The sequence below is a fragment of the Triturus cristatus genome, chromosome 2_2 (genome assembly GCF_964204655.1).
Source record: "Triturus cristatus chromosome 2_2, aTriCri1.1, whole genome shotgun sequence".
NCBI lineage: Eukaryota > Metazoa > Chordata > Amphibia > Caudata > Salamandridae > Triturus > Triturus cristatus.
The window spans coordinates 577,680,191-577,697,515 of record NC_140582.1 but is presented as its reverse complement, the minus strand read 5'-3'; the positions used below and the strand labels follow the sequence as shown (position 1 = coordinate 577,697,515).

At 42.0% G+C, this 17,325-nt stretch overlaps 1 protein-coding gene across 1 annotated transcript in view; it reads right to left on the bottom strand.

The window, feature by feature from the left end:
• RXFP1 (relaxin family peptide receptor 1) overlaps positions 1 to 17,325 on the bottom strand; it is a 1,268,256-nt gene that overhangs the window by 983,462 nt on the left and 267,469 nt on the right. The window lies entirely within an intron of this gene.

The window sequence follows — 17,325 nt, the reverse complement described above, 5'->3', positions numbered from 1 at the left end:
TATTTGTAGACTTCACAACTGCTTTCAACAGAGTAGACAGACCTACACTCTGGAAGAAGCTAGAGAAGTTAGAAATACTTGATAACTTTTTACCAATAATTATCTAACTATGTACAGTAACATGATTCAGAGTAAAAATGAGGGGAGAAAATCCAATCAATAGCTACGCAGAAGGAATTAAAGCAAGGCTGTCTTCTGGCCCCTCTTCTATTTTCTCTTTATATAAGTGATATCCCAGAATGTTTTTTAAAAACTAACAACTATCCTCCAAAAATAGCATCCAGCAATGTCCATATTCTGATATATGCCGATGATGTTGTTATATTAGATCTTACACCAATCGGCCTACAACGAAATCTAAACGCATTAACTTGCTACACAGAAGAAAACTTCTTAATGGCAAATATTCTTAAAACAACAGGTAGTACCTTTTAGAGGAAAGAAACAATTATCTCATTTTAATTGGACACTAGGGGGTAAATCAGTTAAGGAATATACCTATTTGGAGAGAAACTTTTCGCAAGCCTTACAAAACCCCTCCCATTTCCAGCATATAGGCCTCAAAGCAGACGCCCATATTGGTGCGCTGAAGCGGCTATATTCTTCCTCTGGGCATAGACATTTTCATTCTTTATTAGAGGCTTACCGTATGAAAATATCTTCTATTTTATCTTATGCTCTAGGATATATCCCAACTAATAACTTGCAAGCAGCAAATATAAGAGAAGGGAACTTGCTTCGTATAATTAATAAAAGTTAATCAGGCAGTTCCAGTCCAAGCATTATGTCTTGAGCTTTGTATTTAGTCAGCTCTTATGCTAGAGCCATCAAAAATATAATAAGATGGGTTTACAATCTCTTACATGCCAACCAGGATCATTAAGGAGCTTACTAAAACTGGAGACCTTTAAAAATGAGTTGTTGCAATATACTTTTAATAAGAATCTTAGTATAGTATTAAATCTTTCACACTGCACAATAACACTTTTAAAATCTTGGATGCCTGCACATCTGAGGTTATTCTTAAAAAATCTGACAGCAAGAATGAGTTATGACCTCAATGTCAAACATTATTCTCAATTAAAACAGTACACAGAGTATGCATATATTGTAGAATATAAATCTCAGTAAGGATAGCTACATTTTACATTAGTCCACAGGGTCTGGCGCTGTATTGTTTTAATGTGACTAGGGATTTTACCATTAAAAGCTTTTACGATAAATTGGAACGACTCCAATAATATTACAGGTTTACGTGATTTGTGTAATGGAGGAGTGCAAGATTTATTACATGAATTGTTTGTATGTCCAAATTCAACCCTGGTAGAGACCATCATTTAAAATATATCTGTTTTAGATATAATATATCCAGAGTATGAGGTCTAATAACGTTTTTTAAATCGCCACCTATTGAATACATCTGTTACAATCCATTTACATTTTTAAAGAGTTTCTTTAAAACCTTTTAAAGAAGATACATTATAATTGGTTTTATAAAGGAAATAAAATTGTATTTTTAACTATTTGTTGACCTCAGCAGAGGTCTAAATCAAATTAAATAAAAATCTTGCATCTTGTAAAAGGGGAGTTTCGGGCAAAGCAAAGGGTTTTAAATGCCAAGTTGAAGGGGCAGTAAAACACACACGCAGTTTCTGAAGTGGCAGGCCTGAGACATGTTTAAAGGGCTACTTGTGTGGGTGGCACAATCAATGCTGCAGACCCACTAGTAACATTTAATTAACAGGCCCTGGATATATGATGTACCACTTTACAAGCGACTTACAAGTAAATTAAATATGACAATTGTGTATACACCAATGTTACCATGTTTAGGGGAGAAGCACATGCACTTCAGCACTGGTCAGCATTGGTCAGGTGTTCAGAGTCCTAAGCAGTGACATAACATAGGCCCCTGCAGCCCCTGCGGTGTGGGGTCCAAGCTCCAGGGGCCCCCTCAGCAGAGTACCCTGACCTGAGAGCACCTGATTAAGACCGGAGGAGGGCTCCTTCATGTACCTTGCAGGGGAGCCCCCTCAAGTTTCGTTACAACACTGGTCATAAGGCCAGCAAAAAGCATAATCAAAAAGAGGAGTTAAGCAGGCAAACCGCTGAGAGAAGACCACCCTAAGGATGACAGGTCAAACACTACCAAACCCATCCTTGCATTTCCTTAAACCTCTCAACTTTAGTTGTAATTAGTGCTAATTTCCCCACCACTCTCCACCACATAAATTGTATATCTATATGTGCGGAGATGCCCACTACCATGGAGCAGCTTTCCGCACAAAATAGATAGCACAGGAGGAGGTCTCAGACCATAGGTTTGTAATTTACATTTGTTAGTATGTTGAGTATGTGGGTAGCACTACGGTTGTATTACTTCACATGCTTCAAATGCAGTTTGTGAATCTGGCCCTACAGGTATAAATATCATGATCTTCTTCTGTGGAAGAGGCAAATAGAATATAGCATGTCTCAACGCATGCTATTACATTGCGTGCTTTTACAACGCGGTCGTTACAACGACCGAGTTGTTAGTACGCGATACCTTCACATCGCAAGTCATTAGAACGACTTGCTGTAGGGGGCGCGCTGGACTTAAGAATAGCATCATTTACTATTCCTACTCCAGTTTGCGCAACAGTAGGGAAGGTGTTGGACCTTAGCGCCCCCTACAGCAAGTCGTTCTAATTACTTGCGATGTAAAGGTATCACGTACTAACAATGCAGTTGTTGTAACATCCGCGTTGTAATAACACTGCGATGTGATAACAGCGTGGTAAATGAAGTTCAGCCTGACAGTCACTGTTCAAATTATCAAGCAGCCAGGTGATAGGTTAGAACGTTATGTTTCCCCCAAGTATTTCATTATACTAATGACGCTAAGACTGTTTTGTTTCAGTAAAAATACATTCTTATTAGTAAAGCCAACCACTGTGGTACGTTTTAAATCTTTAGTTCGTCCTTCTCTGCACCAAATATTCTTAAAATATACTACCTACTTGTATGGATAACGTAATTCTTACACCTTGTCCTCCTTGTCTTATGTAACATTTTCTATATACTGATTTACACAAGAATGATTCACTGTCTCTGTGTGATGTAAACCACTCTGATACCCTAAAATAGGATGAGTAGGTCTATAAAATGAATGAGCAAGAGGGGCTATGGAGAGATGAGGGGCACTGTTGGAGGTTGGTAGTGAGAGAATGCGTTGAGAAGAAGGCCATTGGGCGAGCACCAAAAAAGACTGTCGCATTGGGCGCCACCTGCGCTGAAGCTGGCCCTGAATTTAATCGGACATTTGTGACATCATAAATGTCCGGTTATATTACAATTGAAGAGCAGATGTTTGTGACATCACAAATGTCCAGTCACATTACAATGAAAGAGCTGTGATGTAAGTAAAAAATAGAAGAGTCTAACATGTATTATTAAATGTTTTAGGGGACAACGAACATCTGGATTATATGGCATTTTTGTGACAAAGAAAATTAGAAACATTTTCTCTTCTCTCACTTTACACATACGTGATTTCGCTGTTGTGTGAGATCTGATAGATTGTCGAAACCAAGTTCCAGGTAGAGAAAAGATATAGCCCTTTTGAAGATAAAAGTAACTGATAATGTACTAAGAGAAATGGCTGCTTTTATCGGCCACTGCACACCTCACTCACAAAGTTGTCAGGCACCCCAGGACATCTTCCTGTGAAATCTGCAAGATGAAAGGGATTTTGACACGATTGAATGTTTAATCTTTAAAATCGTATTTTAATAGGCCAATTTAAACACTATTTGATTCCACACATAATTTTGGTTGCGATAAAAGGTATTTCATTGTCCTCTAAAATGACTTTAATATGCCTTTTCCTACACTCTCTCTGAATAATAAAGTAATGTATATCTATTCTACATTTTAAATACTGTGTCCAATTATTGTAACTCTCTTCTTTGGCATATTTTTTTGTGTTTTAGTCATATATAAGGGAACTGAAATCTACCAACTGTGGGATGCTAACAAAAAAAATTAAAGCGCGTTCTCCTTGTACCTGTCAAACATCACGTTATGGAGATTGTAAGAAATTGGTTGCTGGTTGACTGAGGTGTGAGACTGGGTCCAGCAGCAACCACAATCCTTGTCAGGGTGAGGCACAAGCCAACCCTAAATTAACCTGTGCTCAATCTTCTAGTAGCTTTGAGCAGAGAAGGCAGGCTGAACTGTGAGGCAACGTGTAATGTGTTTGTGCAACACCTCAAACAGTAATAAAGTAAAAACACCACACAAAATGGATCCCACGGCAACCTAGGGAACTGGAACTTTCTTTAATAAAGAAAACAAGAGCAAACTGACAAAAATCCAACCAGTAGAACCGAAAATATCGAATTGTAAAGACTTTAGTGAAAATAGTGCCTTAACGCACAAAGCGCCAAATGTGGATATCTGGGCACGCCAGACTGGTACAAGTTCTCAAGTTCAGGCCAACCACCATGATGCGCAGGCTGTCTACAGGGACACAGGCAGTCCCGCTGAATAGAATACCATAAATCCTGGTTTGCACAGCGTAGATCTGTGTCGAAGATGCGTCATGCAGCCAAAGTGAAGTATTGGTTCCAAGATGCGGTGAGGCTGCGATGTGAAGGCCTGCATCACCATCAAGACTCCTCTCGAATGGGCTTGCGTTACAAAGTACGGTGTCAAGCATTCGGTGCACAGTCGGGGAAGAGCATCGGTTCCGAAAAGCTGTGAGACTGCGATGCAGAGCCAAGCGTCGTTGAGACTGCCGCCAACAAGGGATGCCAGGGCCTGCACTGAGAATGAATCACGCAGTGGCAGTACTGATGGGGTTGAGTAGGTGATGCGAGTCTTTGCAACGGGTCCAATCCACACAGTAGTGGCAATGCGTCGGTACTGCTCGGGTTTGCGCCATGCTGCAGAGGAGATTCGTCTGTTCTGTTGGATCCACAGAGGCTGGCAGAGCACCTTAAGTTCACTTTCAAGGGTCCAGGTTTTTTAAGGACATTGTACCCTGCCATCTAGGCTGTATTAAAAAGGAAGGTGTGGGCGTGGCAAAAGATTCACTTTGCCAGTTCGAAATGGCAGTTTAAACTGCACACACACAGGCTGCAATGGCAGACCTGAGACATGTTTAAAGTGTTAGTTGAGTGGGTGGCACAGCCACTAGTAGAATGTAATGTAGGTTCTAGGCACAGGTACTGCCACTTTATAAGGTACCTACAAGCAAATTAATAATGCCAATTAGGTATAAGCCAATCTAACATGTTTTGAGGTGAGAGCATACCTACTTTACTGCTGATTAGCAGTAAAGTGCTCAGAGTGCTAAGTCCAGCAAAAATGAAGTCAGCAAAAACAGAAAATCTGAAGGGAAACCGTTAGGGGGAAAAACCACGCCAAGGATTCCAGGTCTGACAGAGGCAAAAAGAACTATTGATGGACAGAATGCAGAACAATGTCATACATTCATCCCAGTACAGAGATCTGGGCCTAAATCCATCACTTTTTTGCTCACCATGCCATTCCAGTTTGGACCCAGTCATATGCAAATCAGTCTTGACCCTGTGCCCAATGGGAACAGTCCAGCCCGAAATGCCAGGCCTGGTCCTCCCTGGACTGGAAACAAGCATCCTAGGACCGGTTTCGGGGTTTCACCCCTCTTCAGCCAGGATAGCTTGAATGTATGACATTGTTCTGCATTCTGTCCATCAATAGTTCTTTTTGCATTTGTCACCCCGATTGGGACGGGTATGCTCAGACGTGAGTCGTGTGCTCTCCATGCCACTGGAATCAAGCTATCCTGGCTGAAGAGGGGTGAAACCCCGAAACCGGTCCTAGGATGCTTGTTTCCAGTCCAGGGAGGAGCTGGCCTGGCAGTTCGGGCTGGACTGTTCCCATTAGGCACAGGGTCAAGACTGATTTGCATATGGCTGGGTCCAAACTGGAATGGAAGGGAAACAACCTTTACAACGCAACTATTACATCGCACTACACTTACAACGCAGGCATTACAACGCAACATCCTTTACATCGCATGTCACTACAACGCAGGCATTACAACGCATACCATTACAACGCATACCATTACAATGCATACCATTGGAGTTAGAATATTAACCCCTACACTATCCAACACTTACCCTACTGTTGCACCCCCTGGAGTTAGAATAGTAATTTTTAACCCCTACACTATCCAACACTTACCCTACTGTTGCACTCCCTGGAGTTAGAATAGTAATTTTTACCCCTATACTATCCAACACTTACCCTACTGTTGCACCCCCTGGAGTTAGAATAGTAATTTTTACCCCTATACTATCCAACACTTACCCTACTGTTGTACCCCCTGGAGTTAGAATAGTAATTTTTACCCCTATACTATCCAACACTTACCCTACTGTTGCACCCCCTGGAGTTAGAATAGTAATTTTTAACCCCTACACTATCCAACACTTACCCTACTGTTGCACCCCCTGGAGTTAGAATAGTAATTTTTACCCCTATACTATCCGACACTTACCCTACTGTTGCACCCCCTGGAGTTAGAATAGTAATTATTACCCCTATACTATCCAACACTTACCCTACTGTTGCACCCCCTGGAGTTAGAATAGTAATGTTTACCCCTATACTATCCAACACTTACCCTACTGTTGCACCCCCTGGAGTTAGAATAGTAATTTTTACCCCTATACTATCCAACACTTACCTTACTGTTGCACCCCCTGGAGTAAGAATAGTAAGTTTTACCCCTATACTATCCAATACTTACCTTAAATGCAATGTAACATTATGCGTTGTAATGGTATGCGTTGTAAAGGTAGTATGCGATGTAATGGAATGCGTTGTAAAGGTAGTTTTTTAAAATGCGTTGTAAAAATTGCGTTGTAAGTGCATGCGTTGTAAAAGTATGCGTTGTAACGTCATACATCCGGAATGGCATGGTGAGCAAAAAAACGATGGATTTAGGCCCATATCTCTGTACTGGGGTGAATGTATGACATTGTTCTGCATTCTGTCCATCAATAGTTCTTTTTGCATTTGTCACCCCGAGTGGGACGGGTATGCTCCGACGTGAGTCCCGTGCTCTCCATGCCACTGGAATCAAGCTATCCTGGCTGAAGAGGGGTGAAAGCCTGAAACCCGTGCTAGGATGCTTGTTTCCAGTCCAGGGAGGAGCTGGCCTGGCAGTTCGGGCTGGACTGTTCCCATTGGGAACAGGGTCAAGACTGATTTCCATAATGCTGGGTCCAAACTGGAATGGCATGGTGAGCAAAAAAAACGATGGATTTAGGCCCAGATCTCTGTACTGGGGTGAATGTATGACATTGTTCTGCATTCTGTCCATCAATAGTTCTTTTTGCATAGGTCTGACAGAGAGCACTAGAAATCAGAATGGAAACAAATCATTGGCAATGTGAATAGGTCTGACTTTAATTGAAAGTGCCTCTTCAGTTTCTGGTGAATTTAGGCACTTAATAAGGCATCATACATCTAATTTGTTGTTAATGCATGTGCTCATGCATCTATTTATTCACCCCTGGCTCATTCTTCCATTCATTCACTCACCTATGCAAAATCAAATACACACACATGCAGCTAGCATATTCAACATGAATTAAAAGAATAACATTACAAAAATAAAACGTGCTACAACCTAAAAGTGGCAGGCATATGCTTGCAATAGAAAAAACAATAGGGACGGACAAGAATCTTGCAATGGTACTGTACATAGAGAATCATTCTTTAAATACTCATGTAAAGCCACATGTTGGCCCTCTTGGAATGGTAAAATATTGATACAGTACGGACAATACCATTCCAAGGTGGCCTTCCAACTTAGAAGCAGTGTCCGCACAGGATGTGGCACACTGAAGATAAAATAATTAGGTGTGAGCAGGGTAGCTGGGTAGATGAAGTGCAAAAAAGTATAAAAAAAACAATGAAAATGGATCAAATGCTACCACTACAAACCCTGACACTCACTGAAATTGATTATTTTTCAGGCAGATATGAACATGTGGCTCAGGCAAAATGCTGTCACTCACAAGACAATAGGGCCAATGGCCGAAGTGGGCTGATTGATTGCCCCATGCTACATGCTATCACGAATGGAAGCAAAGTGTGAATAACAAACAGACCAACGGCAAAGCTGGCTAACCCAAAGCCACTCTATGTAAGAATGTATGTATGTAGGTATGAATGTAATTGTTTTTATTAATTTATTTTTATTCCAAAAACCTGGCAAACAACTAAACCTGCTAGACCTGTTAGACAATCCAAGGACGGTCTAGCAAGGACTATCACAACGCAAACCTACTCCTAGGTTTTGTCATAGGGGCTAACCACCAGTACTATGGCAATGAATGAAATTCCTTAGAACAAACAACCTCTGGACTGGCTTTAACAGAGTAATAACATTTCCCCCCCACCCCCTTAAATGTATGTTGACTTTAACATATGTTTTTCACAATAAAAAAACAGGTCCATTTCATTGTTTGTGACATTTCATAATAAACAAATAAATATTTGACGTAACGTGTTAATGAAGCATTTATTACTACAGCAATTTCGACTGGCTCGTGGCAACAACCAATTTGGTCTACTGTGCTGAGCAAAATCTGGCAGTCATTAGGCATACAGTTATAAAATTACAAACATACAGTTGCCAAAAAAAACACAATTCTTCCTACAATAATTTAAAACAGATAACCACAGGGCAACCAACACTAAAAAATCTTGCCTACTATATTAATCTCTGCGATTCCATGCAGCAAAATACTTATCTGAAAAGCCACTCTGAACAGTGCTCAAGAAGAGTCAAAAGACTGACAACCCATAAAGAACTCTTCACAATCTGAACAACAGACTCTGCAGTTCCACTATTTACATCTACAATCTCCCGAATAGCAATCTCCCGAATAGCAGTGCCTAGGAAAATTATTCAGCAGCTCCTTGCAGTTTTAAAGGGAACCTTATCTCCTCTTTTCCCACTTTTCTCTGTCTCCTCCCTTTAGCTTCTGGAATGTCACAATATAGGCGCCACGTAGGCAACACACTTACATGCATGCAAACATGCGCTAGAATGTTAGTGCTTGGGCCTTGGCTAGCGCATAGCAGGGGAGCTTGAGTTGACCAAGAGGCCTCCACTCGAATGACACAGATAAAAAGGTCTGCTCTCAATTATTGATTCACAAAACACAGTATGCTCCCACCACTGCTCTGCATGCTAGACCCATGGCAAGGATGTTAGTCCACTGGAAAACAAATGAGGGCACACTTTGTGATAAGCTTTGTTGTCTAATAAGGGGTAGACTAGGGGGTATGAGTGTAAGCAATATTTTGTACTCCAACAAGTTTCTGACAAATACGTTTCCAATACGTTTCTGGTGAATGGTATTGTTATATTTTAGCAGAGTAAAGAAAATCTCACAATCTCACTGGTAAGGCATACAACTTCTGATCACGGTAAGCTTTCCCTTCACCCTGCACCTTCTTCCTCATTGAAGATGCCCTTTTAAATGTGTGCTATTAGCCAGAATATACAGGCTGTAATACAGAAATGTAATTGATTGCTTGAGTAGCCCAGAAACAGGAGAGTTGAGGCTATCAATGTATGGACCCCATTTACAGGTTTCCTATGTTTCATGCTGACAAAACCTCTGCAGCATAGAGGACCACGCACAGACCAGCTCACGAATACCCACGGGCTTTAAAATTAAACAGTGAATTCAGCCAAAAAACTAGGGTACTCTACAGAGAGGATGAATGTTGTGCAACTGAATCGCATCTTGTAGTGTGCCAGAAGTGAACCCCACTGCAGTAACCATGCAAGAGGCCTGCACACGACACTGTCCTAAAAGGCACATAAGTAGACCGATGTGACCATGAACATTTGCGCCCGAAGCGCAGCATGCCACTACAAGGAGGGAAGTGAGACCGAAGACACTGCACTGTTGTGATGACTGATGGGACCTTTGCAGACCAAGCCACTATCCAATTGATGTGAGTAGTGTTAGATCTACACTGCTGCCCTGAGAAGTGCCATCGGTGGGTTTGTGACCTCAGACTTTAAATGCCTGGAGACTTCGAGTGACGCCATAGCCTGCTCTGAAGCACGACACCGGGTAGCGGCCTCTGCAGTTGCTGCTCCCAGGGAAGTGACCATAATGCGGAAGCACTCAAGGCTGGTGTGTCTTCACCCGGAATCAGGGACGAGGAACTAGATCCACATTGCAGGCCTGACAGCAACCTCCAGGAGAAATGTACTCACATTGGTGAGACTTCAATACTGGGACTAAGACTGTAAAATTGAGCACACAAACTTTGAACAAGAGGGGTACTGTTGCACTTGCACCTGAAATGCCATAACTTATGCATAATTAGGGGAAGGGGGACCTTCATTGCTGGGTTCAGTGCCCCATGCCAGTGGATTTTTGTACAAGCATTTTAAGGTATGTACCATTTTGTTTTTATGTGTTATGCAGTATTGTTTTTTTAATTAAATACAAGCACTGTTTTGGACACTGCTGATGACTGTTGAGTTCTGAGTTTGATGAGCCCCCTACACTACCTCCCTGAGAAACCTGTGCCTACTCACTATTACTAGAGCTGAGAGTCAAGTGCACAAGGGATTGTAATTGGCCCAATTTTCAAAGCAATTGAAGGATGGACTCTGGGGCATCCAAGGTAAACAACCCCAGCCCTCATGGCTGAGGCCCGTAGCCCCTGTTTGACCCTTGCCCCCTCCACGTGGTTTGATAATGGTTGGAAAGTTGTGTGAAATCTTGCTAAGCCGTTCCAATTTTGAACAACAGAGTAATAAGTTAACCTTTGGACTTTAAAACCTACATAGCAACATGTCAGGTACAAGTTTGGGTGGAGCCGAACCTTGACACCCTATCTCTAGATCAGGTAACAGATCTATGTTTGAATGTTGATCAGAAACAACGCCAGTGAGGCTGTTGTGAGTTACATTAGAGACCAGTTGGAGAAACTGGAGAAGAGGGAATGAACCTGTGATGGATTCTGGGGAGGCTATCATTATAAGAACCACGGAGGGAGTGATGAAGTGTCAGACTCTCTAAGCCCCTTAGCAGAGGTTTTCCCAGCCTGAGTGTATCCCAAAATCTGCTTTCCAGTGTTAGGTCTAGCTGGAACCCAGACGTGCAGTCAGCTCTTCCGAAAGGTAAGGGTGAGGAAGAGGAGGAAGCCAGAGAATTTGAAAGGTAGAAACAGATTAGCTCACCGGAAACAAGAGGAAAGAAGGATGAAGAGACAAAAAGAACGGGCTGATGTGTAGAGAGAGAGGGAGCATGAGGACCGGGAAGGAGAAGAGAAAGGCAGGAAAAGGAGAACGAATAGGGGGAAAAGAGGAGAGGGTGGCTTTAGAGATAAAAAGCACAGTGCAGCTGACACAACTGCATCTGGAAAAGTGATTCCACTTCCAGTTCTTCTGGAGCTCCTGCCAAGGTTCCCAATGAGCCTTTGCACATGTATGTGAAGGGGTACAATATTTTGGAATAGTTTATGAGTTTTGAGATTGCTTGTAAGGCTCATGATTTGAATGAAGTGTCTAAGGCAGCCACTCTCAAGAAGGTATGACATTTAGTGGAAGGATACCATTTGCTAAGCAAATGATATATAAGCGGATATAAGAGTCACTAATCAGAAAGTTTGGACTGAAGCTCAGTATGAGGGAAAATGGTGTACCATTTGTCACCTGAACTCATGGAGAGTTGCATGATTACAATAAGTGGTGAGAGGGATGGAGGCCAGTGATTTTTGTTCCCATAGCCAGTTAATGGTGACAGAGAGACTCAGTGAAACTGCTCTATCTGTTTTAGGCAATGCCTGTCAGATCTGACAGAGAGGGATGCAGAGAAACTTGGAGTGTTGGCTGACAAGTGGGTAGGTAACAGGATTACCATAGGGTTGGAGCAGTTGACTCTAAGAAAAAATGTATTATTAATTAGGGCGGATGGGAGTCCTTCCCAAGTAATAAGTCCCTTCCTGCACATAAACAATGATGATTTGCTATTTCTATACATTCTGCAGCACACATAGAAGTAACAAATTCCCTCTTTTGATTGTTTATATGTGGGAAGGGACACCTTTCTGCACATAAACACTCATTCCCTGCAATGGAGGCATCCATGCACTATGGTGCAAGGGTACCTGCGTTGGCACTAGGCAGCTAATTTTAGTGCCAGTGCTAGGGAAAACACAGGGGTGCGCCATATTGTTGTAAATACAGCGCATCTCTGCATTTTGGAAATGTCAGAGTGTGGCGCTGCCAAATCTGGCACAGCAACGCACTCCGACATTTCTTTGTACATATGTCCCTTGGTCTCTTTTTTTAGCTCAAAATCTTCCAACAGGGCAAGTTTAGAAGCAGTACTTGACAAAGTCCTCTCAAAATCAGACACCTCTGCTGTGAGAATCTGCTGAAGCCCCAGAGGTATTGGAAGTCCTAAAACACCTAAAAAACCTAAATTCACTGTTTTTCAAACTTTCTCAAGCAGTCCCTTTTGGTCTCTTCTAAAGCTCCCTGGACATAAGAAACAGCACTTGGGGGCTAGGACTCACTGCAACAGAGGCCAATAACTAGATTCCAGTCCAGATCCAGTTGTCACTGATCAATTGGTCTCTTCAAGAAAAAGATCTCTTGCAGCTTGTTGTGTCCCTGTAGCCAGTGAAGAAGTCAGCAAACGGAATGCTGGAGTAAAAATAGGAGCAGGTCCAGCCCCTTATGTCTCAACACAGGTCACATGCAGCAGGTCCAGTCCTCATCTGTTCTTCCACAGGTCCAGAACGTGTTCTGATGAGCCAGTGTGAGCCACTAACCATTAGGTGGGAGGTGACTTCTGGACACTATCTAAGGGTTGAAAAAAGGTTTCTCAAGGTCAAACCTTCCCACTTTTGCAGCACATCCCATCTGCCTTACTACAAAGAATCTTACAGGACAATATTCTGAGCAAAATCCAACATGGCAGAGCCCTTCTGCCCTTGGAGCTGGCTGTTGTCTCAGCCAGAGGTATATCTAGCGAAATGACTGGCCCCTCCTCCTCAACCACAAACAACCAGTTTCCCCTCCCATTGGACTTGTGCCAAGCTGGCTACAGTTAGTCTACAGAACAAAGGCTTCTTTTCTCCAGGTCTCCTTTTATATTTAATGGGTATGCCTCACCCTGATCCCATTAGGGGTGTTTGAAATCTACATATTTTTCATTAGAGTAATTACACGAAATTTCAGCAAATTTACATAAAATTATGCAAAATTCAAATCCATCAATTTGCACTATATTTGAATGCAAAATGCATCATTGTATACATTTTTGGCATGAGAACACATTTAAACAAAAGCACCACAAACAACATTCTGTTGCTCCAGTGTGTTCTGTGTACATTTTTTTCCACAAATGACACCAGTGGCTTACAGGAGTAATTTCAAGAATTTTGTGTAACAAGCATAACCCAAAAATCTCAAAATCACACCAGCATCATGTAAATTTCAACCAGGTCTAGTCCACTGTCATGTACATTGGCCCTCACATGGGTAATGGGAAGATTTGCCCGTTGGATGCCAAGATTCAATCAGTAAAGGAATGGGAAGTGCTCACTTCTCAGATACAAGTGAGAGTATTTTTAGGACTCACTGGTTATTATAAGAACTTTGTAGCTGACTATGGGACCAACGTGACCCTTTTGGGGCGGTTGAAATCCCAGAAGCAGCCCAAGAAGGGGATTTGGATTGGAAAATGTAAAAAAGCTGTTGAGTACCTGCAGAGAGCACTCTGTAATACACCTGTATTGAGGAACCTAAGTACAGCCAACCCTCATTTGGAGCAGTGCTGGTTCATTTCCATGATGAGAGGAGAGTGCATCCATTGGCCTTTATTGATTGTTTTGAGAAAGTTCTGGAAATATCTTTTTGGAACTAAGTTTGTGGTCCAGACAGATCAAAAACACCCAAGTGGTTGAAAGCAATGAAGGGACAAAATACAAAATAGTTGAGATAGTATATTCCACTGCAAAGTCTTGAATTCACGGTAGAGCACAAAACCGGAATGACCCATGGGAATGCTGATGGACAGTTTTGCTCATTCGTCTACAGGACCTCTTCAATGGTGGAGCAAAATGCTCATTAAGCTGATGTGGAAGGGGCATCTGTTGGTATGGGAATGCCCCCTGCATGGTGTACATTTATTTTCCTTTGCCCTGAGTGCCTAAATGTGAGCATCTGCTATTCTTGTTTTTTATTTTTGTCTGAGCCTCACACTAACCTAGTGAGTGTATGGAGGTCTAGACCGTTCCCTTGAGATCAGTGAGCCGGACCTGGATCGGTGAACAAAGTGTGCCCTTGTTTGTTTTGATTGGACTAACCCTCCTGTCATGGGCTTAGCATACTAAGTAGCATCATATTTTATCTGTGTCACAGGAGTGAAGGTCTATTGGCCCACTCATATAAAGTTTGGCTATTGTGCACTAACATTGTTTCTAGTGCTAATATCCCAGTGCATGTTTGCATGCATGTATCAGCATGGCCGCTGTGGCGCATTCATTGTGGACATGAAGGAACCAGAATAATGGAGGTCAGTGTCTGTGAAAGTTTATTGCTGACATTCCTGATGCTGGCGGTTGCCAATCTAGAAATTTAAGTGGAGAAAGACTAGGCCCTTATGCTGAAAGAGCTACTGTTTAGTTTTTCTGAGGACTGCCATTTAGTAGTGAAGGGTCCTTTATGGAATGCTAGTCATCATCCTGCCCTGATGACTGTGGCTGCCGGTAGCCAGGTGCAGAAAGCTAACAACTCTATGTGCCTCTGTTTTGTGTGCTCCAAACTTGAGAAGACCCAGCTGTGAGGATCATCCCTCTACACAAAGGCTGTGCCTGGAAGATGGGTTCAAAGGATACATGAAATCAGAGACAATTCAAAGCAGATCTGAGCACAGACCAAGAATCCAAATTCTCTGTCTGCTTTATCTGTAGAAAAGCATGAACTTCTGACCCAGTTGTTGCTCCATTTCAAAGTTACCTTTGACCAAGGAAGTGAGTTCTCCTCAGAGATCCCAGAAGAATGTTGTACAACTAAAGCTTATAGCTGCCTGACAGCCAGCTTTCTAAAAGTGAGGGGGAATTACCTGGAGTCTGACCTAGAAGGAAGTACTGTCTACCTGTCCTGCATCTCAGTGATGACTGATCAGACCTGTACAGACCAACCCCCTGACCCACTGGCATGAATGTTGTCAGAGCTGCACTGCCACTCTGAGGAGTGCCTTTGGCAGTCCTGTGTCCTCTCAACCGAGCAACATCAGAGCCTGCCCCCCTGCCAGAGTCCACAGTTGCTGCTTCTACCAATGGGACCAGAGTGCTGAGGCACTTGCACCTGACACATATTCTTCCCAGAGATAGGAGGAGGAACCAGATTCATGCTGTGGGCTTTGATCACAACCGACAGGAGAAAATGACTCGCATTGGTAACATTTACATACTGGGACCAAGTCTCTAAAACTGGGTGCACAAACTTTGAACAAGAGGGGTAACACTCCACTTGTGCCTGAAACCTACCTTGCCATATTTTATACCTAGTTAAGAGAAGATTGGGATAAGGGAGCTATGAACTCTGGGTACAACAGTTCCATACCAATAAATATTTCTACCTGTATATTGTAGTGCGTACTATTTCATTTTTAGTGCATTAAAGTACGTACTGTTTATGAATAGCACATGTTGGGATGGCCAATTAATTATTGCACTTCTAGGTGTTTGCTGAATTCTATGCTTGATGTATCCTTACACTATATTTATGAGAAGACTGTGACAGTCCACCCTTGGTATAATTTAGAGACAACTGCAGAAGGGGTTGTACTTGGCTCATTGTGCAGAGCCATAGTAGGACGGACCCCGAGACAACAGAGGCAAATGACCCAGATCCCACGTCTGAGGCCCAGTAGCCCCTCTTTGCTCGCTGGGCCCCAAACTGGGTCTGACACATGCCACAACTGAAAAGCTTTTACATAAGAAATGTCAATAGTAAAAGAGTCACATCCGCTTTTTTTTTTTTACATATATACTTGTTAATGTAGGCATATTACAGACACATTTAGGTGGCCAAATGTTTTCTTTTTTTCTGGCACGTTCTTGCAATAAAAAAGAATGTAACTATCCTGCAGCTTGCCAAGGCCAAGCCTATTGGCTTTGCCAATGCTTGTTTCAGTCGTGATTATTAGTCAAGTACCACTGTCTTGCTAGAGACATTATAAAGTTGTTGAATACGGAGCTGTACTTAAACATTTCTTGGGCCTGATCCTGGTATTATCCTGCAAGTCAGAATAATGCAGGGGATATGAAATTGTATATTATGAATTTTATTTTCTGAATTTTGGGACAACTGTTTACATTATGCAACGTTATTTCTTTTACATGGTTGCAAAATCAAAGAAAATAACAATAGGTTACTCATGTTGAGCGAAGCTCTCTGCCCATTCGAATAATTCAGTAAACGAAAGTGCCAACAAGAGATTCGTTTAGATACACATTGATAATAATCATATAATTACTCGGTCCAGTAGTAAATTCTCAATTCAATTGGTTGTACTGTATACAAAGAACATAAGGTTATAAGAGATTAATGAATAAATTGCGGAAGGCAGGTGTGCATGCATACTGCAATATTGTATTGGAAGTCAAATGGATAAGGATTGAAGGGGTTCAACAAAAAGGAAAAACATGTAGTACACTGACAATGTGTTGTCTACAGCACAACTAAAGTCAAAACTTCTTGTGAAATATGGCAATTTACTTGGAGCCCACTTGCTTGATGCAAAAAAAGAATATCCATCATAGTATTGAGTCAAGACTTGCTGTAGTGAGCTAAGTAATCCAGAAGCAAGATGGGCTGTGCATCAATGTTTCAGTCTCATGCTGTAGTAATCTAAGAGACCATCTTCAGTACAGAGATGTTTGTGTGCTGATGGGAAAAAGACCTGATTTATGAACAATATGCAGAGAAGTTTCCTCTATGGTTGGAGAGGGGAGTGTCTAAAATCATCATTTAATGGGTGTCAGTACTTTGAGAAATTACCTGGAAAATGTACAGCGTACCAGCGCTGAGTTCAGCGGTGGTCATTGTACTGTGAATGTGAATATTATATACACATCTACACAAGGAATGTTTGTGCTCTGAAATATCAGTCCTTCTATACATCTAAACGTGAAAGAGGCGCGAATGCTTGAAAACTTAGTGACGCAGTCCTGCTGTGAAAAGTTGTTTGAGTCACTCTGTGAATCAACGCATGAGCTGTGATTGAA